The sequence below is a fragment of the Camellia sinensis genome, chromosome 4 (genome assembly GCF_055761805.1).
Source record: "Camellia sinensis isolate YWXY chromosome 4, ASM5576180v1, whole genome shotgun sequence".
Taxonomy (NCBI): domain Eukaryota; kingdom Viridiplantae; phylum Streptophyta; class Magnoliopsida; order Ericales; family Theaceae; genus Camellia; species Camellia sinensis.
Genome location: NC_138964.1, coordinates 121,034,024 through 121,057,376, shown reverse-complemented (window position 1 = coordinate 121,057,376; position 23,353 = coordinate 121,034,024).

The window sequence follows — 23,353 nt, the reverse complement described above, 5'->3', positions numbered from 1 at the left end:
TGAGCCCACAACCGGAGCGCTCTGACCGAGCTACCTTCTCCAAGTGGGATCCAAAAATCACCTTTCAGAACCGTGCTATCACGGATTCGGACTCAGTGGTCGCAGAAAAAGACTACCTGATGGCCTTCAACTTGGGTAAAGGTGTTTGTCTTCCAGCCGACATGAGGCACCACGACCACCTGAACGAGCTGAAGGCCCTTCGCTCGTCCACAAAATCCATGGTGCTGGTAAGTTGCCCTTTTACTTTATTTTTTCTAAAGAAATTTGTCCAACTTTCAGCTCGGTTATACTGAAAAAGTGTCTTACCATCCTTTTGCAGGCCATACAGAAAAACCACATCGCTCACAAGCGAGTGTTGGAACTAAGGAAAGCAACAAGGCAGGCCATGGCAGAAGCTGAAGCCAAAACGGCCGAACTAGAAGCATCTCAACAGAAGACCGCCAAGCTAGAGGCCGAGGTTACCCGTCTGACTGGACTAGTTACCTCGGCTAACGTTGATAAACAAAGGTCCCTGACTGTGATGAAAGATAAATACCTGCATGAGCTGACCAAGCTTGAAGGCAAGAAAAACGTTGAGATCGCCGAGCTGCAAAAGAAGGCAGATGACGCGGATGCTTAAGGTTTCAAGGAGGGAGAGGCTCTTTACATTAAGCAATGTGAGGCAGCCAAAGACTTGTTCTTTAAATGCGGATGGAGGGCGGCCGTGGCCCAGCTCGGTCATGGACCAGAGACCGAGGTTTTCAACCCTCCTCCGTATTTTATCTCAGGTTCGATGACGGAGTACGCTGTGTCCGTTCAGCAACAGTTTCTTCAGTCTGAGGATGATGAAGAAGAAACCGAGCCAGACAATGCTCCGGTCGTTCTAAATAATGCCCCGGTCGGTAATGAACCTGTTGTTCAGTCAACTGAGTTGGAGCCACAGGTTGAAGATCTGACGACCGAGATACCAGATGAGATCGGGCTACCAGATGAAACCGGACTCTGAGTTGTACTTGACGCGAAAATAGACGACCTTTTTGCTTGATTCTGTACCTTTTTTTCTCTTTTTTTCTTTTTTTAACCTTTGGACAATTGTAACCGGGCTGAAGTAATATCCTTCTGTACTTGTGAACTTTGAATGAATGCTTCTTTTTTGTTCAAACTCTTATTTCAGTTGATCTTTATGCTTGTACTTTTACTTTCTAACTGATGTCTTGCATGAGGTTCAGCATTCTCTTGCCGAGATACTTTATCCTGGTCTTAACTTTGCAACTATAAGTATACCTGCCAATCACTCTTTAGCCGAGATCCCTACCTCGGCTAAAGAATACTAAAAGTTGGTTTAATGCAGCCAACCACTCTTTAGTCGATGTCCTTACTTCGGCTGAAGAGTACCAAGAGTTGGTTTATTCCAGCCAACCACTCTTTAGCCGACATCCTTACCCTGGCTGAAGAATACTAAGAGTTGGTTTAATCCAGCCGACCACTCTTTAGCCGATATCCTTACTTCGACTGAAGAGTACTAAGAGTTGGTTTAATCCAGCCAACCTCTAGATTGGTTTTTCCAGCCAATCCAGAGTAAATTGTTTGGTTATTCTGACCAAACGTCCTGCAGCCTGGATCCTTATCCTGGGCTTAGGAGGGTGTTGGTTTTTCTAGCCAACCTTTAGATTGGTTTTTCCAACCAACCTAAAGTAAAGTGTTTGGTTATTCCGACCAAACGTCCTGCAGCCTGGATCCTTATCCTGGGCTTAGGAGGGTGTTGGTTTTTCCAGCCAACCTTTAGATTGGTTTTTCCAGCCAACCTAAAGTAAAGTGTTTGGTTATTTCGACCAAACGTCCTGCAGCCTGGATCCTTATCCTGGGCTTAGGAAGGGTGTTGGTTTTTCCAGCTAACCTCTAAGTTGGTTTTTTCGGCCAACTATGCTTTCAATGCCCCTAGCCTACTAAAAGAACTTTTACAGAATAAAAACACTGATGCTGAAAAGAAAACTACTTGTTTTATTGGGGAAAAGAAAAATTACAAGTATTTTAAAGTAAAGCTAAAAATAAAATAGTTTGAGATTGGCAGTGTTCCATGGTCTGGGAATCGCTTTGCTGTCTTCGTCTTCCAAGTGGTAAGCACATTTTCCTGCTAATCTGACCACTTTGTAACGTCCTTCCCAATTAGGCCCTAATTTGCCATCTCTTGGGACCAAGGTATTTCCCATTACTTTGCGCAGCACCCAATCTCCAATTTTGAATTGTCTTGGATGTACTGTCTTGTTGTATTTCCTGGATAACTCTTGTTGGTATGAGGCAATGTGAACCAGTGCTTTTTCTCTTCTTTCTTCGGCGAGGTCGAGCTCTAATGCTATGGCTTCTCCATTCAAGTCTGGATCAAAATTTTCGCTTCTAATTGTGGGGAGGCCAACTTCCAGCGGGATTACTGCTTCCATGCCATAGGCTAAGGAGAATGGTGTTTCTCCTGTTGATCGTCGAGGTGTGGTGCGGTAAGCCCATAAAACATGAGGAAGTTCCTCAGCCCATTTGCCTTTTGCTCTTTCTAACCTTTTCTTCAGTCCATCCAAGATGACCTTGTTTGATGCTTCCGCCTGGCCGTTGGCTTGGAGATATGCCAGTGTAGAATTATAGAACTCTATCTTGTATTCTTCACAAAAGCCTCTAAAGATTCTGCCATCAAACTGAGTGTTGTTGTCTGATATTAGGGCTTTAGGTATGCCGAATCGAGTAATGATATTCTGCCAGACGAACTTCTTCACCTATTTTTCCTTGATTGATGCCAATGCTTCTACTTCCACCCACTTTGTGAAGTAGTCTGTTGCTGCGAGAAAGAACTTCCTATTTTCGAGTGCTGTTAGAAGTGGTCCTACTATGTCCAAGCCCTACATTGCAAAGGGCCATGGGCTGGTCAATGGTAGGAGTTCTCTGGCTGGCTGATGTATTTGGTATGCGAACTTCTAACATTTCTCGCACTTCTTCACATACTTTTCCGAGTCTGCTTGCATGTATGGCCACCAGTATCCTTGTGAAATGGCTCTGTAGGCTAACGATCTTCCTCCTTGGTGGCTTCCGCACACGCCTTCGTGTATCTCAAACAAGAATGCTTCCACTTTGCTGGGGTGGACACACTTTAGATAAGGTCCTGTGAATGACTTTTTGTACAATGGCATAGATGGGGAGAGCCAAAATCGCTGTGACTTTGCCCTAATTTTGTTGGCTTTTTTCTTTTCTTCTGGTAAGACGCCATCTTTTAAGAATAATATGATGGGATCCATCTATGAGGGGCCTAGTTCGGCGCAACATACCTCTTCTGCTTCGGGGTCTTCAATGCTTGGTCTTGGTAAGTAGTCAATTAGCAACGGATGAGGGATGGATGTATCTGCCATTGAAGCAAAGCCTGCTAGTTCGTCTGCTCTGCTGTTTTCCTCCCTGCCAATCTGTTCTATCCTCACTACTTCAAATTTCTTGATCTCTTTTCTGACTAAGTCTTGATACTTAGCCATCCTGTCATCCTTTGCCTCGTAGTCGCCTGAAATTTGGTTTACCACCAGCTGTGAGTCACTATAAACCATTAGCTCGGTGGCCATCATGTAAGATGCTGATTTAAGACCTGCAAGCAGCGTTTCATACTCCGCTTCGTTGTTTGATGCTGGGAAGCCAAGGTTGACTGCTTGCTCCACAACTAGGTCGTTCGGTGAGATGAGGACTATGCCAAGTCCTGCACCATGCCGGTTGGATGCTCCGTCCACAAAGAACTTCCACATCTCTCCAACGAATAATTTCCAGCAAGTGGAGGGATCAGATGATGCCGTGGGGTCAAGAATGTTGCTGGTATCTTCTTCAAGGTCCATACTTGCTGTCTGCCCCTCACTATCTGATTGAACCAAGTCTTTATTTGTTGGTGAGTCTTGGCTTGGTGTAGCATGGTTCGCTTCTGCCTTGCTCTCTTTACTCTAGTCTGCCTTGGGGTCCGACTGAGTATCCTGCACCAGGGGTTGCGCTATTCCAGCGTCAACTTCCATCCCTAGTTCGATTGCATTGGTCAGGTTGACTGGGCAGATATGAGGACTTCCAGGAGTAAATTCTTCAATAAAGTCTGCCAAAACTTGGGCCTTTATCGCGGTTCTGGGTTGGAACTTGATGTCGAATTGTCCCAACTCTACTGCCCACTTCAAGATTCGCCCAGAAAAGTTTGCCCTCTCAAACAAAGCTTTTAATGGGAAAGTTATGAGGACGACTATGGTGTGGGCATGGAAGTAGTGCAACAACTTTCTTGAGGCCATCATTAAGGCCAAGGCCAATTTTTCCAGTGGAAAGTACCTCGTTTCGGTGCCCAGCAATGTTTTGCTGACATAATAAATGGGCAGATGTTGGATTCCTTCTGCACGGACCAATACTGCGCTAATTGCGTACTGAGAGACCGCCAGGTACAGGAAGAGTTCTTCTCTAGGTATTTGGGTGACAAGCAGTGGTGGAGAAGACATGTATTCCTTCAAGTTTTCCAGAGCACGGTCGCATTCTTCGTCCCACTCGAACTTGGCTTTTAATGCTAGAAAAAATGGTCGTAGTCTGTCTGACGACCGGCTAATGAATCGGTTGAGTGCAGCTGCCATGCCGGTGAGACGCTGCACTTCTTTTACTGAGTTAGGCCTCTCCAGATCCTGAATAGCTTTGATCTGGGAGGGGTCTGCCTCAATACCCCGGTTGGTCACCAGAAAGCCCAGGAATTTGCCAGATCCTACACTGAACGCGCACTTAGATGCATTAAGGCGCAACTTGTGTCTCTTCAGAATCTGGAACATCTCACATAGGTCCCTCAGATGGTCATTCTCATCCTTGCTTTTGACCACCATGTCGTCGATGTAAGCCTCCATTGTTCTGCCTAACAACGGCTCGAACATCTTGGTGACCATTCTTTGGAATGTTGCCCCCGCGTTCTTTAGGCCAAAGGGCATGACCTTGTAGCGATACAGTCCTCTTGGAGTTGTAAAGGACGTGACCTCCTGGTCTGGTTCGTACATGGCGATCTAATGGTAGCCTCTGTATGCATCAAGAAAGCTTAGTCGGTTGTGTCCTGTCGTTAGGTCTACCAGTTGATCTATCCGTGGTAGGGGGAAACTGTCCTTTGGACATGCTTTGTTGACTGTCTTATAGTCAACGCAGACACGCCATTTGCCATTCTTTTTTTGGTACCACGACTGTGTTGGAAATCTATCTGGGGTAGTGCACCTCTCTGATAGCTCCTGCCTCTAGTAGGTTTCCCACTTCTTCCGCAACTATTTCAGCGTGGTGGAGTGCCGATCTGCGAGTGCGCTGAATGATTGGTCTGGTGGATGGGTGGACATTGAGTTGGTGACAAATGAAGTTTGGATTAATGCCTGGCATGTCGTAGGGTGTCCAGGCGAACACTTCGATGTTAGAGGTTAAGAATTCCAAAACCTCTAATCTCTCAGTGCTGGACAACGACGATCCGAGCAAAAAGAATTTATCCGGGTTCTTTTCATCTATTCTTACTTCTACCAAGTCTTCCACTGCTTTTTGGTCAGCTGCTTTGCCGACATCTGCGAACAGTTCATTGCTCTCAGGTTCTTCCACCGAATGAACATATCCCTTGGCAGCGCGGCTGCCATTAACCGTGACAAAGCATTGCTTGGACATAATTTGGTCTCCAAAGACCTCTACAATTACCCCAGTTTTGTTGGGGAATCGCATTACTTGAGGGTAGGACAAAGCTACCGCTCGTATGGCATGCAACCATGTTCTTCCCAAGATTATGTTGTAAGTGGAAGGGACCTTCAACACCCAAAATTTCACTTGTTTTGTCACGCTTCCTGCCCTGACTGGTAGGATAATTTTGCTGACTGGCCATTCTGGTATTGAGTTGAATCCGATCAGGGGGGATACAGCTGGGGCCAGGTCTTTGTCCTCCAATTTTAGTTGTTTGAAGATGTTGTAGGACATGATCTCACACGAGCTACCTTGGTCTATCAAAATTCGCTTGACGACGTAGTCCTTGATGCGGAGGGTGACGACCAGTGCATCGTTGTGAGGGCAATATATTCTTTCCAAGTCCTTGTCTGAAAAAGACATGATGTTCGTAGCCTCTGTTCTCCCCTTTTTGATGGTAGGTTGGGCGCGTAGTACCTCTCTTAAGTGCTCAGCCTTCTTTATCATGCCCCTGAGCTCGCATACGCGCTCAGGTTCGAATACTCCATGAATCACGTTGATCACGCCTTGAGGTGGGGGGTCAATTGGCATACCGTTCGGGTGATCGTCATTCTGGGGGGCTGGCTGCGCCCCTCCTTCAATGTATTTGTCCAGGTGACCGGCTGCCACCAACTCCTCTAAATGTTGTCTCAATGGTGTACAATTTTCAGTGTGGTGCCCTTTTTCTTTATGGAAGGTGCACCACGATCTTTCACCATAGTCCTTCTGAGCTTCTCCTAGCTTGGCAGGCCATCTGACGAAAGGTTCATCGCGTATCTCGCTTAGGATCCGGTAGATTAGTTTTTTGAATATCGTGGTAATGGCAGTGCGGATTCTCAACCATCTTTTATCCTGGTCTCCTCCGTTGTCCCGCCTACCTCGTCCGTTTTTGTTCGAACGTTCTACCGCATTAACCTTTGCCGCGGTCTTTTTATCTGGTACTGTGGTCGTGCTAGACTTTGATTTAGCACGAGCACCATCTTCTTCTACCCGAATGTGTTGGTGCACTCTCTCCATTAAGGCCTCCATTGTGAGAGGCGATGTCATAGTGGTTGAGTCCCTTAGTCTGTTCCCAACTGGAAGGCCTCTTTTGTACTATGCGATGGCGAGATTGGTGGGGCAGTCCCCAATCTGGTTAAAGGTCTCCCAGTAGCGGCTATTGTAGGATTTTAATGACTCTTTTTCGCCCATATCGATGGAGAGCAGTTGATTAATTTCCACCGAGGTTTTGGTGTTCGTTCTGAACCTAGTAACGAATGCCTCCGCCAATTGCGCCCAGGAGGCTATGCTACCTTCTGGAAGTTTTTCGAACCAAGTCAAGCCCAGGTCACCAAGGCTTGATGGGAAGAGGATGCACATTAAAGCTTCGTTCTGTCGGTACACTGCCATAACCTGACGAAAGTGGCTTAGGTGCATGTAAGGGTCTGTCTTCCCTTCGTAGGTGGTAAATTTTGGCTAGATGAAGCCTGAGGGTAATGGTGCGTTCTCAATTGCCGGAACGAACGGCGAGCAATGGAGTCTTGCCAACGCTTTATCTGTTGGTTCGTAGGCAAGGTATGGTATTGGCATCCCAACCTCGACGCTTCCATGCGTCCGAGGGGCTAACCGCTGAAGGGCTGAAACTCTGTGTGGATCGCGTCTCCTAGCATCTTCCTTCTGTCGCGCCTTTTCTTCGAGCACAGTCCGTAAGTCGGACGATCTAGGCAACTCAGTTTTCCTGGATGATGTATGGTGCATATGCAAGGGCCGATAGGTACTTCCCTCTGTGTAAGACCTTAATGATCTCGTTCTCTCAGACCTGGAGTGACGAGTTCTGGAAGTCCTTGATTGAGTGTCGCTCGTTCTGAGGCTTCTACTCTCTACTTGCGATGTCGTGGTATGCTTACTACGATTTTCTGAGTGGCGAGGAGGCGCATTGCCTTTGCGCCCCACTCCTATCGCCACCCCTTTTCCGTTGATCTGGCGCTTCATGGCCATCATGTTCGCCTCCATCTTCCTTATCAATTCATCTTGCTCCTTCATGCGGTCCTCCAGAACTTAAGGATCGATCCTCTACCTTTGTTTGTTAGGACTTTGTGAACGAGAGTGACGGGGGCTGTTAGTCCGCCTCCTCCCCCTTGCATCCCTCCTGGGATTCTGTCGCTGTGGCTCCAAGTCCGCCATGGGAGGGATAGAAGGTAGGCCTTCGCGCCTTGCACCCCCCTCTGGTGTTTGTCTGTCAATGGCGGACTGCGGCAAATCTTCGTTGTGCACCATTGCTTCTAAAGAGGAAAAGCTTGATCAAGAGGTTTTGTTCTAGTCTGATGTTCTCACAGACGGCGCCAATTGTACGGGCACGAAATATTCTTCCCGTATAATCTTGTTGATCAAGTCTGCGCTCCTCCGTACGTCGTCGCTTTACTCCCTGAAAATACAAACGTGAGCTAGCCGGCGGGTGTGTGCCGAATACCTCTCTGATGCCTAAGTCAGCAAAATAGACAAATAGACAAAAAGCTCTATATGTTCGGGAATCAAAGTTGGGTTACCTCTTCATAGGTGATGTTATGAGCTTTTATAGGCTCCGTATGGCACAATCCTAATAGGACTTTTACTCCTCCATGTAGAGTCCTCATAGGAATCACATTCCTGAAAGATAATGCTTATCCTTCAACACCTTCCTCACTTCTTGAACCAAGTGAGATGGTTTTACCATGGTCGGACTCCAATATGACCGAGGTAAGCATGGCTATGCTGAGCCGCAGAGTAGACCGAACTATAGCTAGTTTGGTTCTTTCTTTCACTGCTCTTACCCGGGTTCCTCCTACACAAACCCTGGCGTGATTAGACCGAGATAACAAAACATCAAGGTCCTGACCGAGCTAACAAATAGCTAGGTTCTGACCGGGCTATCCATAATACGCCATGACCGGACTAACTCTGAGTATGGCAACCGGGCTAATCGTCACGCTTCTTTAGACCGAAATAAGGCATTCTCTGGATCGGGCTAACTCCAAGCTCCGTTTTATCCAGCCCTTCTTACAGTGGCCCAATGAACAACCCATTACCTAGCTCGGCCCAATTTATATATAAATTACCCTCTCAGTGGGTAATTTCTTTTTATGACATTCTATGTGCTTAGTGAGTTGCTTTCTACTTCAGATGGAAGAAGCTTCTCTCAGCAATGGTCAAACCCCTCTTGATCAAAGTAGTGAGATGATACAAGAAACAGATGGCGAGAGAGCTGAGTTAGATGGTCAAAATGGTGTTCCTCAAGGAATGAAGGAATTTGTTGTATCTGCTGTGGTAATGGAGTTTGAGTCATATGATGATGCTTACAACTATTACATTTGTTATGCGAAGGAAGTGGGCTTTCATGTTAGGGTGAAAAATTCATGGTTCAAAAGAAACAGCAGAGAGAAGTACGGTGTTGTACTTTGTTGCAGCAGCCAGGGTTCAAAAGAATGAAAGAGGTAAATCGTCTACGTAAGGAAATCAGAAACTGGTTGCTCTGCAATGATTAGGATGAGATTAGTGGACTCTATATGCAAATATCATTATAATAATTAAATATATATATATATATATATGGGCCGTTTAACCAAAATGGCATTGGCTCATTCTGTCAAGCGTAGGCATTTTCAACGATCACTTAAGGTGTGTTTTGTAACGTTTACGTTTTCAGTTTATATTTATAAAAAATTTATAAACTGGTTTTTGTTTATTTTTAAAAAAACATAAACTACAAACGCGTTTAGTAATTAACAAAATGTTTAAAAAAATTTAAAAATATAAAAAAGAGTGAGAAATGGCAAGTGGCGGCGGAAGACGGTAGTGGAAAGTGGTGACGGTGGGTGGTGGGTGGTAGCGAGTGGGTGGTGGTGGTGGTGGTAGGTGGATGGCGGGTGGTGGCGGATAGGTAGCGGGTGGTGGTGGTAAGTGGATGGGTGGGTGACGGTGGCAGGTGGTGGTGGTGGCGGCGGCTGGTGGTGGTGGCAGGTGGGTGGCGGATGGCGGGTGGTGGTGGGTGGGTGGGTGACAGTGGCAGGTGAGCGGTGGTGGTGGGTGGGTGGGTGGGTGGGTGACGGTGGCGGGTGGTAGGTGGTAGCGAGTGGGTGGTGGTGGCAAGTGGGTGGCGGGTGGGTGGTGGGTGATGGTGGTGGTGGTGGCGGCAGGTGGGTGGCAGGTGGCTGGTGGTGGTGGGTGGCTTATGGTGGCAGGTGGTGGGTGGCTTGTGGTGGAAGGTGGTGGCGGCAGGTGAGTGGTGAGTAGTAGTGGCAAGTAGGTGGCGGGTGGTGGTGGCGGACGGTGGATGGTAGTGGCGGGTGGTAGTTGGTGGTGGGTGGATGGCAGGTGGTGGTGGTGGTGGCGAGGGGTGGGTGGTGGCTAGCGGGTGGTGGTGGCGGATGGGTGGTGAGTGGTGGTGGCAGGTGGTGGGTGGTGGTGGCAGCAGAAGACGGTGGCGGAAAATGGTGACGGATGGTGGCTAGTGTTGGGTGGTAAAAAAAAAAAAAAACTCAAAACTTAAAACGGAAACACATTTTTTGTGTTTTCATTTTTTGGCCAAATTTATAAACTGATACTACTGATTTATAAATCAAAAATTTTACCAAACAAATTTTTATTTAAATTTTTTAAATTTTTATAAATATAAATAGAAAACTGAAAACGTAAGTGTTACCAAATGACACCTTAACAAATCTCCATATGATTTGAGGTAATTTCTTCGCAGACGATTTTGATTCGCCTGACACTTTGAGCCTAACACAAGAGGAGCCTAACTTTTTATCTCATATTTTAGTACAATTTTTCTCCCATCAAATTTGTTTAATAATTTACCTTAAATGTTTGATTTGATATTATTTTTTTTTTTATAAAAAAATACACAATCTATTCCAAAATCCTCCTTCAATCAATTCACATGAGAAAAATTAATCTCTAAGGCTATGTTTGGAGCATAAATTTAGATAAAAATTTTATAAAAAAAAAAAAAGTGAAAAGGAAACTATTAGTGAAATGCAAATGGAATGTGATTATATTTTACTTATATTTCATGTACATTTTTCCTTTTCAAATCTCTACCTAAATCCATATTCCAAATATAGCCTAAGAATATCTCTAATCTTTTCATCAAATATTTATCAAATTGAAAATTTTATTTATTTTTTTTATCGAACTGAGAACTCATTAAATTTTCATCAAATTTGAATTTGATAGAAATTTAAAAAGATATTAGGCAAGATTTTTCTTTCATCAATTTTGATCAAAATAAAAAATTGGGATAAAAAGGGAATTTTTACAAAGATTTTGATGAAAATTTAATTAAAAATTTTGAGTAATTCATATTAAATCGAACAATTTACTCAAATATATAATCAAATTAGATGAAAAAATTAACAAAGGGTTTTTTTTGTTGGGGGGGGGGGAGGGGGATAAGTAAATTAACTAAGGGTTGGAGACGCTGTAATCCTTTATTTTTTTTAACATTTTCATGAAATTTAAATAAAATAATAATTGTTGAAAAATTAGTAGAAAGATTTAATTTATTCGGCATTTGATAAATTTAATTTGATATAAGTTTAGTAAATGAATTAAATTTCATTTCAATCAAATTTTTTTATTAAATTTAAATTTCATGTAAGATTTGTAAGATACGAGAGACGCTCTAACCTTTCGTAAATATTGTTGATTTACATTTAAGACACTTAGAACCCAAGTTTAATTTCTAAACACCAAATATAAATATAAAAATAAAATAAAATAATAAAATTTAGTTGAAATATTATTAAAAGTAAATATTAATTTATTATTTTATATTCATGAGTTATATCGGGTCACACTTTGAACCACTCGTGTTCAACTTAAAAAATAAATGAATTTTAAAATCAATCAAAGCATTTGACCTAATAATTATATAAAACCTTTATAAAGTGAGATTTCGAACCGAACTCTTATGAAAAAAATTTTTAATACCTTTTGTGATGATTTATTTTTCTTTTATTATATATTTTGTTTTTGTGAGGACATAATTTCTGAATAGCAACACGTGACCGAGGTGATACCGAAGTGTCAGCCGAGGTGCTACGTGTCTTGATCATGACGCCGAAATAATCTCGGCTAGGCCGAGGTTATCTCCGAAGATACCGGAATCCGGAATAAGCGGATAAGAGACAAGAGTCCTAAAATGAGAGAAGACTTCAGTTTGGATAAAGATAAAACTCTTAGAGAGTTTATCCCAATCCTACTGGGAGTCTAAGATTGGCAGTAATCCAGAGTCCATTGAAGCTAGGCTTTTATTGGGACTAGGTATGTGTTGGCTATAAAAGGGAGGTACCCTTATGAGTCTAAGGTACGCTTTTATGTTTTGAATAGTGAATTAAGCACATTTGCTATCTTTGAGAGATAACTGACCTGATCGTCAGAGTGTCCCCGGGTGGACGAATCACTGCTGAAATCTCTTCTTTCTGCGATAGGTCATTCGGGTTTAATCTATTCTGCCAGTGGCTCTCTAGCTGAATACTAGATTGGCAGTATGGTCAGAAATCTACTCACACAATTTGGCGCCGTCTGTGGGAAAGAAATGAGAATAGATGGCCAATAACAGACAAAAAAAGAAGGTTGGAGACGACACACCTACTAGGAGTGGGAAACCTATTGACCTTGACGTCGAAGAAGACAACTGCAACAAAGAGACTCGTGATAAGAATCACCAAGAGAAAGACGTCGGCCAGGAGGGCGACGTACCTAAGAGATCAGACCGAGGCGGGTATTATAACGAGGACGCCCTCCAGGTATGGAAAGATAGATGCCTACGAAGGGACGACGAGATGTAGGAATTGGAAAACAAATTGGTGGACCTGCAATCGGTCGTCAATTTCATGATGCAGAACAACGTTATGCAACCACCGTTCCCGTTGCAAGATATGCCGATTCCAGCGGCCAAACAAGATGCCCAGACATAAGGGCAGAGAACAATTCCTACAACTCCCCAGCACGATAGAACCAAGGAACACTCTTACCCCTTCAAAGGAGGTCGGGCAAGGAGAATCGAGAATGGGAGATTCACAGAGGACGCATCGCCCCAAGGAAGCTAACCCCAAATCGATCTTAAATGGCACAATTTCTGGTTCTTACATATATTATGTAAGGGGTGTCTATCATTTATAGTTCTCATATATATAGCAATTTATATATATACATACCAAGAAAGGCTCCAACAACTCCGATGGCCGACAGCTTGAACACCACATCGTTGGCTGAGATCTCCGATGAAGTGTTGTGCCCTTCAACAACAACAGCGCAACATTTGACTCCAATTCTTCTCCACCGCCACCGGCCTTAGAGAACTCGAGAGGCAACTTCAACATTGATGAAGCAGCTCAACCTCCTGAACCAAACATAAACATAAAAGCTCTGATAGGCTCCATGGTGGCACAAGCCACTTCAGCAGCATCAGCATCTTTTAATATGGATCCATTTGGAGATACTGTGAGGGAAGTTGTAATTAATTACGTTGTGCAACCGTCTGTGAGCAGCTTGGGATCTGAGATAATCGATCACTTGTTTGTGCAACGCCAGAATTTCAATCGTAGAGTTGCCATTATGCTCTTCTTCTTTATGTTGCTCCTGCTTTTTCAATGTAAGACCATACATTAATCCCCCTTTTTTTTTCTTTTTTTTCTTTTTTTTTTCCTTTTTTTTGTCTGGTATCTCCAATCCCGTTTTATTTATTTATATATATATATATATTCAAGATAATTAATATTCTAGCTTTGATGCTATTTCAGGATTCTTATCAGCACCTTGAATGACTCTATTGGTGGTAATGTTGGGTATTTAAAATGGTGTCATTCTGTTGGATGTAATTGGATTTGGTGATGTAAAATTATACGGTGGTATTGAAGCAAATACACCTACAGTATTTTAATTTAATTTTTATTAATTTAAATGGTAAGATCTATCACTTTCTATTTAGACAATTAAACAAATGTGAATATGAATAGTGTGAAACAGTATTATAAAATCATCAAATAACTTCTCATATTAGTTACTGTTTATTTGATACTGCTCATCTTATATGACATTTATTATGTCATTTCTTAAAAATAACACTAAATAATAATTTCCCCTATCTGGTATGTTCAAATTTTGGGTATTTTGTATTGGGCCGTGCTCTCCTCTAGTCTATGATCGAAGTAGAAGGCACTATTGGACCCTTGAGGACTCACCACGAGTCCCATTTTGATAATCCAAATCGTTCAATGTGTAGAACTCGTCGAGTATATGTCTGTAAAAAATCACGTTAATCGAATATCGATAGCTATCTCATCAGATCAGATTTCTGTCAACTGTTTATTTTTTACCGTCCATTTGTTTTTATACAAAACTGATTTGATCACATAGCTATCAATATCCGATTAACGTGATTTTGTATAAACATATAGTACTCGATGAGTTCAACACATTGAACGATTCAAATTATCAAAACAGGACCCCGTGACCCCACGGGCCCAACAGTACCCTCTAGTCAGATCACGGACCGGAGAGAAGCCAACCCCTTTTGTATTTTGAAATTACTAGTGGTAAAGACATGTTATGTACGGAATGTGAAAAAATTAATAACATATTTTTATATAAAATAATATAGATAAATAGATAGATTTTTGTACGTAATTTATTAAAACAAAAAATATTGAAATATACAATTTATGTTTTATAATTTTAACCACAATTTATGTATCAATTTTTAATTTGTCACAAATTTAATCATGTAACTTTTAACCCCCTCACTAAAGTTGCAAATTAAGGCGAGCTTAACCCAAACAATTCGAGTCAAGCCTGAAAATTTTCAAGGATTGGGCAACATAATTTTTAATTCGATAAGAATCTATATAGAAATTTAAAAAGTCAAAATAAATTTGAGTGGACTTGAGCAGATATATCAAAAAACCTAAGAAACTGAAACAAAATTGTATATATAAATATATTAAATTATTTGCTAATTTATTGTTTAAATAATAAATAATAAATAAATAATATTAATATTAATGAACAAACACAAAAGTAATATGCTTAAATTTTTCTAATAGAATATTTTTTTGAAAATGTTTAAAAAATAAAATTTTTAGAATGGAATCATCAAATAAATTGATATTAAAAAAAAATTAATTTTTATAATGGCATAAAATAATTTAAATATGATTTTTTAGAAATTATTTTTAATTTAAAATTTACAATAACATATTTAAATATAATAAAAATAATTTTTTACAAATAAAAGTATCTAAATAAAATAAAATAAAAAGAAAGGGTAAGAAGAAAATTTATAATAGTATTCTCATTTGATTTGAAAAAATTCAAGATGAACAATAAATTATCACTTATAACTCTCATTTTTTTAATAATTTTTTTTTCATGAACCATCACTTTTAATAGAAAATTAATGTTTCTTTTTCTTTCTTTTTTTTATTATAGCAAAAGTTACTTTTTAGCAATTTGGGAAAAAAATATTTTTATTTTTTTTATTTTAATTTGTTTGATTGACAATTGAGATTTAAAAAAATTAAAAATAAATAACAAGATCCACCATGTTTGGCAAGCCCTATAAAAGTCATTTACTTTCTTAATATTTTTGCTTTTGTTAAAAAAATTAAAAATTTTGTATTAAAAAATTTTATTATTCAAGTCCTTGTAATTAAAAAGGGTATAAAGAATCTCATAAAATTTAAAACTAGAAAATAAAAAAAAAATTTAATAACAATTAATGATTTGAATACATGTATTTAAGACAAATTATATTTAGATTAATAATATTATGACACATTCTTATGGCACATGTGAATATTGATCACAATCTAATTGTAGTAACATAATTTTAAAAAGAATTTAAATTTAAAATTTTATTTTATAATTTAATAAATAATACATAATTTAAGGAATGAATATTGATCTCATTTCAATTATAGTAATATAATTTAAGGAAGAATCCAAATTTAAAATTTTATTTTAAGAATATAAAATTAACTTATAGACCAATCATATTGTGACACATATTAACAAAAAAATAAACAAAATCAAAAAAATGAGAAAAAAAGAATTGCAACTTTCAACTTTAATAAAATGACAATTGTAACGTCCCCAAAATGTTAAAATAGAATAACCTATAATATATACCATATATGTGGAAAACTAATAAGATAACGGTCTTTCATTATTTCTCTAGTAAACATTACAAAAGGTACCATATGCATTATACATTCATAAATCTTAAATTCTGAATCTCTAGCATGTGGCACATGGCAATATATAGAAAATGAGCAGAAATTCAAATAAGTTCTTGCGTTAATGGCTATTTATTTCCAAAACAACACTTGACTATAATAAAATGAATTGATTGATAGACCATCACTAACCCTCGACATAATCCCCTTTTTCAACCACTCCCATCCCCATATTATACTTTTCCAACCCCATGAAGCCTTTCTTGGCAAGGTAGATGCCAAAAAATCTGAGTTTGGACAATACTTACCAAACAGAACTTTAGCTAGCATAGAAGTAGGTTTCGCTATTCGACGCCAAGCTTGTTTAGCACGCAAAGCTTGATTGAAACAACCCAAGTCTCCAAACCCAAGCCCACCGCATTGTTTAGGAAGACACAAACTATCCCAATCTTTCCAAAACACACCATGCCCTTCATCAGATTGCCACAGAAATCTTCGAGTGATAGACGTAATTTTCTTGACAACCAAACTGGGCATTTTAAAAACCGACAAAAAATAAATGGGTATTGCTTGAAGCACATGCTTAACCAAGACACAACGACCTGCAAAGCTTAGCAACGAACATTTCCATCCCTGCAATTTACGATGAATCTTATCTATTAATGATTGAAACAACGCATTTTTTTACCTTCATGAAAAGTCCATGGGCGCCCCCAAATATATTCATGGCCTTAACACCACCTGAAAATGAAACACCAAGGCCAAAATACGTTTGTCCCGTGCCCCAAAATTTGGGCTAAGAAATAATTCGGACTTTTTAATATTGATCTGCAAGCTAGACTGTGCACAAAAGGCATTTAAAAACCATTGCAAAACCCACATCTCCTCATGAATAAATTGCATAAAAATGAAGCAATCATCCGCAAACATTAAATGAGAAATTGGAATATCTCTACAAATACCTTGTTGTGCTGAGTGTTCAAACCCTTCAGAGATACCTTGTATGACAATAATAAATAAAGATGGAGAAAGAGGATCTCCTTGCCGCAAACCAGTTCGATGAATAAAAAACTCCGAAGCTTGGCCATTTACGAGAATTGAAAAAGAAACCGTTGGGGGCACCCATCGAGGAATAATTGTTTTCACAAATATTATATTCACCCATATAAAAAAAAAGAAAAAAAAAAAGGGCTAACATCATAACTACATTAGGAATTTGGAAAGAGATTTGTAAAGAAAAAAAATAGGTGACGTGTGTAAAAAATATAACCTTCGTTTGGCATAAGTTAAAATGAGATTTTTTGATTAAAATAGATACAAAAAGACAAAACAAGCCTTTTAACCCAATAAAACATAATGTTATATCAAAACTATAATTATTTCATTTTTTTCTCTCACAAAAGTTAAAAAAGTTAAATAGTCTATCCCAAATAAGACTTTTTAACCCAAGTTAAAATAATCAAAAAAACTAAAAATCTAACCAATATCCCAAACGAACCCATAACTACATTTCACCTATATTTTACAAAAAAAAAAAAAAAAAAATTCTTTTTAAATCACTTCTCAAATTCATAAATCAAAAACAAATTTCAAAATATTTATATTCAAATTATACCGCGACCACTAGTATGATAACCGACAGCAACGCCTCTGTTATGTTTACATCATATGATAAAATGAAATTGTTTTTGGTCCAACACTAGAGTCGTTTCCATCTCCACAAACGTCAGAGCTTCGAACGTGTCCAGATGGTCTCTTTGGGTGTTTTCTACTTGATCCTTATTTGGAAGGCCATTGGGCTCAATTTTGATAATTCGAATCGTTTATATTTTCAAATTTGTCGAATATATCATACCTGTAAAAAATCAAAACAATCGAATATCGAAAACTACGTGTTCACGTCATCAAATTAAAAACCGTTTTATTAAAAAATAAAATTATTTATTAAATTTTTTTAATAAACGATTTTTAGTTTGATGATCCGAACACTTGGTTTTCAATATCCAATCAATTTGATTTTTTACAGATACGATATATTCGACAAATCATAAAATGTGAATGATTTGAATCATCAAAATTAGGCTCAAAAGTAAGTCCCATAATCTTCCAAGGAGGGAGTCAAGTAAAAAGATCTCATTGGACTGGCTTCGAACCCCTTGGGTCGCTTTCCCACTATGTGTTGTAGAATCTGCTGACCTGTTAGGACTGCTAGAAGACAGGCAAAGGCAAATCCACAAACGAGAAGAGAGAAAGATCAATACGCAAAGTCGCCAAGTCAAACGAAAAATAAATTTATAAATAAAGAGTGTTAATCCTATATACACATACCCAGGTCGTGCCCTCGGCATAGACTCGTGACTTAAGATCTCTCAAAATAAATTAAAAAATGGCTCTTTTTATTATAATTTATTGTAATATATTAGGTATATTTTAAATTTAAAAAAAATTAAAGAAGTCCTAAATTAATTTAAAATAAATTGATCCCTTAAAAAATTAAAAGATCCATTCAAAATTAAAAAAGTCCATTTTCTCTCCCTATCTAATTTCTAATCCTAACTCTTAATTCAATTTTCCCAAAATTTGAGAGAAGCAACACAACAAAGCACTAACGAATTTATCAAGAATTCAGAACAGCAACACAGCAAAGGTACGTCTTTTTTTCTATTCAATTAATTAAATATTTGTTTTATTTTTTGCTCAATTAATTAAACTAGATTGTGCAAGTATAATTGATTTATTTGTTTCTAAAGATGTAAGAAGAGCGGAGATCAAGTGATACTTATTAGTTATTGTAATGTAATGCTAAATATTTTTTGTGATTTTGACACAATTTTTTTGTCCTTTACCTTCAATTTTTTTTTTTTTTTTTTTGTTGAATGAAAAAAAAAAATATGTGAAAGACTCCAAATGATTTAATGATATTTATTAGTTGATTATTAACTTTAAATTCTAAAAATCTCAAGACCGGACCAGTTCATACCAAGAATTTCCTATAAGTAGAGGCTACAACAGCTCCGATGGCCACGGCTTGAACACCACAAAATGGGATAAAAACTATAGAGAGGGTTCAACCAACAAAATGGGGGAGTTCAAATACATATAATTGACTTACAGAGGGTTCAACCAACAAAATGAGAGAGTTCAAATACATATAATTGACTTCAACACATCAGCAAAATAATTCTATAAATAGTGGTAAGGACTCGAAATCCACGCATGAGAAGTGAGAAAGTTCCTACAAGTAGAGGCAACAACAGCTCCGATGGCCGACGGCTTGAACACCACACCGTTGGCTGAGATCTCGGTATCCTCGCCACTGCTGTCATCTGCTACTACTTCTGAGGATGAAGGAAGTGTTGTGCCCTCCAACAACGCAACATCCAACCCCAATTCTTCTCCACCGCCACCGGCCGTAGAGAACTCGGGAGGTGGAGAAGGTGGCAACTTCGACATTGAAGAAGCAGCTCAACCTCCTGAGCCAAACATAAACATAAGAGCTCTCATAGGCTCCATGGTGGTACAAGCCCCTTCAGCAGCATCAGCATCAATAAATATGGGTCCATTTGGAGATACTGTGAGGGAGGTTATAGTGAATATGGTTGTCAAACCATCTGTGAGCAGCTTAGGATCTGAAATAATCGATCACTTGTTTGTGCAACGCCAGAATTTCAATCGCAGAGTTGCCATTATGCTCTTCTTCTTTATGTTGCTCCTGCTTCTTCAACGTAAGATCATACATTAATCCCTTTTAATTTTTTTTTTCCTGTCTGGTATTTCCAATCCCTTTATATATATATATATATTCAAGATAATTAATATTTTAACTTTGATGCTATTTCAGGATTCTTATCAGCACCTTGAATGACTCTATTGGCTGTAATGTTGGATATGCCATTCTGTTGGATGTAATTGTATTTGGTATTGTAAAATTATGCAGTGGTATTGAAGCAAATACACTTATAGTATTTTAATTTAATTTTTACTAATTTAAATGGTAAGATCTATCACTTTGTATTTAGATAATTAAACAAATGTGAATATGAATAGTGTGGAACAGTATTATAAAATCATTAGACAACTTCTCATATTGATTAGTGGTTATTTGACACTACTCATCTTATATGACATTGATTATGTCATTTCTTAAAAAATAGCATCAAATTGAAGAATCTCACTATTCAACAAAAAAAAAAAAAAAAAAATTGAAAATCTTTAAAAGACAATCCTTAAATTCATGCTGATGACTTGATAAGAAATTATATTTTAAATAAAAAATAAATTTTAGACCGCATATTTACTTTGCTCCTGTAACACTAAATAATAATTTTCCTTATCTGATATGTTCAAATTTTGGGTATTTTGTATTGGGCTAGACTTCCCTCCAGTTCGTGATCGGACTAGAGGGTACTATTGGACCCTTGAGGGCTCACCACGAGTCCTGTTTCGATAATTCGAATCGTTCAATATGTAGAACTCGTCGAGTACTATATGCCTATAAACAATCAGGTTGATTGGATATCGATAACTATCTCATCGGATTAGATTTCTGTCAACTATTTATTTTTTTACCGTCCATTTGTTTTATACAAAAATGATTTGATCAGGTAATTATCGATATGCGATTAACATACTGTTTTACAAACGTATAGTACTCGACGAGTTCAACATATTGAACGGTTCAGATTATCACAACGGGACTCGTGGTGAGCCCCCACGGGCCTAACAGTACGCTCCAGTCTGATCACGGACCAAAGAGAAACCAACCCTTTTTGTATTTTGAAATTACTAGTGGTAAAGACGTGTTATGTACGGGATGTGAAAAAATTATAACATATTTTTATTCAAAATACTATAGATAGTTAGATTTTTGTATGTAGATTATTAAAACAAAAAATATTGAAATATACAATTTAAGTTACATAATTTTACCACAATTTACGTATTGATTTTTAATTTGTCATAAATTTAATCATATAACTTTCAACCCCTTACTAGAGTTGCAAATTAAGGCGAGCTTAACCCAAACAACTCGAGTCAAGCATGAAAATTTTCAAAGATTGGGCAACATAATTTTTAATTCGATAAGAATCTCTGTGGAAATTTAAAAAGTCAAAATAAATTTGAGTGGATTTGAGCAGAGATATCAAATAACCTAAGAAACTAAAACAAAATTGTATATATAAATATATAAAATTATTTGATAGTTTATTTTTTAAATAATAAATAAAAAAAAATATGAATATTAATGAACAAACACAAAAGTAATATGCTTAAGTTTTTCTAATAGAATATTTTTTTTTTGAAAATGTTTAAAAAATAAACTTTTTAGAATGGGATCATCGAATAAACTGATATTAAAAAAAAATAAGGCCACGCCCGCACGGATTTGTTCTTCCCAGTGGGTCACCCATCCCAGAACTACTCCAGCCTAAGCACACTTAACGGGGGAGTTCTAATAGGGATTTCACCACTCGGGAAAAGGCCTCGATGTTATATAAGGGTCTAGATTTTTACTCTAATAGCCCAGGAACTCCCCCTCCATTCTCGATGTGGGACACCGGGACCTTACAATCGCCCCCCTTTAAGGCTGCACGTCCTTGTGCAGTAGCCTGCCAGCTCACAAGCCCGCCCACATACATCGAGAGACGCCGGGGGCCCACATTCGGTACTCTGGAGAGTCAGCTCTGATACCATTTGTAACGCCCCAAACCTTCACATGTCATCGATATTGTCCGCTTTGGGCCACGCCTTTTGGGTTGACCAATGCGTTGGCTTCCTTTATAGATTTGATGAACATAATTTTTTAAGAATACTTGGATCGTTTTGTGGACGACATCTTGATTTATTCAACCTCTGAAGAGGAAACGAGACTCACTTGCGAATAGTGCTGAGTTTACTTAGTGAGCACCAATTATATGCCAAATTTGAAAAATGTGAGTTTTGTTTAACATAGATGAAGTTTTTGGGGCATGTAGTGTCTAGAGAGGGAGTGACTGTGGACTCCTCAAAGATAGATGTCGTACAGGATTGGAATCCACCCAAGAATGTTTTTGAAATCCAAAGTTTCTTGGGATTAGCGGGATATTATCGACGTTTTGTAAGGGACTTCTCTAGACTAGCTGCACCTTTGACTAGGTGGACTAGAAAGGGTATCAAATTTGTGTGGAGTGAGACTTGTGAAAAGTCATTCCAAGAGCTTAAGACTAGATTGACTACTGCACCGGTTTTGATAATTCCGGAAAGGGGTTTGAATTACACTGTTTATTGTGATGCATCCAGGGATGGACTTGGTTGTGTCTTGATGCAAGCGGGAAAAGTTGTGGCCTACGGTTCACGACAATTGAAAAATCATGAGAAAAATTACCCCACCCACGATCTAGAATTAGTAGCGGTGACTTTTGCTATGAACATTTGGAGGCATTACTTGTACGGTGAGAAGTTTGAAGTCTTCTCCGATCATAAGAGTCTAAAGTATTTGTTTTCTCAAAAGACTTGAATTTACGACAACGGAGGTGGATGGAATTTATGGAGGATTATGACTTTGAGTTACACTATCATCCAGGGAAGGCTAATGTGGTGGCCGATGCTTTTAGTCGAAAATCTGTGAGTAGTTTGGCAAGTGTGGTCATTCGGGAATGGGATATGCTAGATGTTATTGACAAGTTTGATTTGCACTTGGGTGAGTCCGGAGAGAGTGCTATCTTGCTTACTCTGAATGCTCAACCTACCTTGGTTAGTAAGGTCATAGAGGCACAACGAGGAGACCATGATGTGGAATCAATATGTGTTAATATTTTCAATGGGAAGGAAGAGAAAGGTTTGAACGTTCACTCGGATCTGAGTGTACGTTACCTAGACCGTTTGTTTGTACTAGAATCTTGTAGAGAGGAGGTATTATTGGAGTTCCATCACTCACGTCTTGCGGTACACCCAGGAGGCATTAAAATGTATCATAATCTTAGTTGTCAGTTTTGGTGGAGGGGTATGAAACGGGATGTCGTTTTATTTATATCGAAGTGCCTTACTTGTTAACAAGTGAAGGCCGAACACCAAAGACCAGCGGGTTTTACCAATAGCCCAGTGGAAATGGGAGCGTGTTATCATGGATTTTGTAGTTGGGCTTCCTAGAACACAACGAGGCAATGACGCCGTTTGGGTGATTGTTGATAGGTTGACTAAATCTATCCATTTCATTCCGATGTGCACCCGCGATTCAGTTGAACGCTTGACAGAGTTGTACATTAGAGAGATAGTTCGACTTCATGGAGTCCTGGATAGGGATCCTCGTTTTACTGCCCGGTTATGGCAAAGCATTCAAGAGGCGTTGGGAACTAAGTTGACTCTTAGCACCGCTTATCATCCTCAAACCGATGGACAGTCAAAACGTACCATTCAGATTTTGGAGGACATGCTTAGAGCTTGTGTCCTTGATTTTAAGGGGCCTTGGAAAAGGCACTTACCATTGATTG